Raw genomic sequence first — 1,777 nt, 5'->3', positions numbered from 1 at the left:
AACCCCAGCCGCCTTGCGCGCCCGCGTCCGCAAGTTACGAGTCCGGCGGCACCAAAGCGCCGCGGTTGCCGGAAGTTCCTCGGGGACTCGAGGAAAAGTGAGCACCGCTAGAGACCCAGTCCGTGCTATGGAGACTGCTGCAGTGCCCCCTGTTGGCCGGAGGTGTGTGGCGCGATACCGAACGATTTGCAGGTGCCTCTAGGGGGCACCCTTTCTTGCCTGGAGAATCCCAGGGACGACGGAGCCTGGTGGGCTGCCGTCTATGCGGTCGCACAGAGTCGGACACGACTGAAGTGACTTAGCAGCAACTTAGCAGCTAGGGGGCACACAGAAATCCACCAGTCTGGCGTTAAGGAACCTGACCTGGCCGGCGGGGACTTCCCTAGCTGTGCGGCCGGGCGGGTAGGGACCTGGACTGAGTAGCTGAGGAGCACGGATGGGAGCTGAAGAACCGAACTTGAGTCTCCAGCTCAGTGTGACCTGTGACAACGTTTTTCCCTCAGTAAAATGGGGATGATCACGGGGTTTTTTAACTTTCTTCTTTTCTTTCTCCTTCCCTTCCTCTCGTTTTGATATGTGGAAACAGGTTAACCTAATTGTCTATCAGCAGTGCTGCGTGAGTGCTAAGTCGCTTCAGTCACGTTCGATTCCTTGCGACCCTATGGACCATAACCCGCCAGGCTCCTCTGTCCAAGGGGTTCTCCAGGCAAGAATACTGGAGTGGGTCTCCATCCGCTCCTCCAGGGGATCTTCCCCATCCAGGGATCAAACCCACATCTCTTAGGTCTCTTGCATTAGCAGACAGGTTCTTTAACTCTCGTGCCACCTGGGAAACTCAAGGGACTGGTTAAATGAAATATAGTGCATTCAAGCAGTGAAATACTATATAACTGGGGGAAAAAAAAAAAAGAATGAAACAAGTCTATATGCCCACATCTAGCTGGAGAAATGAAAACCTATGTCCATATGTGCAGACATTCATAGCAGCACTATTCATTATCAACAAAGTTGCAACCCCCAAAGTCATTAACTGGTAAATATACAAACCAAATATGGTGTATCCATACAATGGAACATTATTCAGCAATAAAGGAATGTTACAATATGGATGAACCATGAAAGCATCGTGTTATGTGAAAGAAAGCAGACACGCAAAAAAAAAAAAAAAAAAAAAACCCACAGTGTATGTCCAGATGGCAAATCTATAGAGACAGAAAGTAGGTGAGTGGTTGCCTGCTGCTAGAGGTGAGACGGAAAGGAAATGCAAAAGAAATCTTTTGGAGGTGATAGAAAAATTCTTGGAAAAGGAAACACTCCAGTACTCTTGCCTTGAGAATCCCATAGACGGAGGAGCCTGGTAGGCTACAGTCCATGGGATTGCGAAGAGTCGGACACGACTGAGCGACTTCACTTTCACTTTTCACTCTCATGCACTGGAGAAGGAAATGGCAACCCACTCCAGTATTCTTGCCTGGAGAATCCCAGGGACAGAGGAGCCTGGGGGGGCTGTGTCTATGGGGTCACACAGGGTCGGACACGACTGAAGCGACTTAGCAGTGGCAGCAGCAGCAGAAAAATTCTAAAATTGAATTGTGGTGATAATTGCACAAATCTATTAAATTTGCTGAACTCAATTGAATTGTACACTCAAATTGAATGAATTTTATGATATGTAACATACCTCAATAAAGATGTTTCAAAAATCTGTATGAACTCAGGTGGAAAGATGGTCATACAGAGTGACAACAACTAGAGGCACAACAGTTTTTATAAAAAT

This window comes from Bos taurus, chromosome 3 (assembly GCF_002263795.3).
Source record: "Bos taurus isolate L1 Dominette 01449 registration number 42190680 breed Hereford chromosome 3, ARS-UCD2.0, whole genome shotgun sequence".
NCBI classification, from domain to species: Eukaryota; Metazoa; Chordata; class Mammalia; order Artiodactyla; family Bovidae; genus Bos; species Bos taurus.
This window is presented reverse-complemented; position numbering follows the sequence as displayed.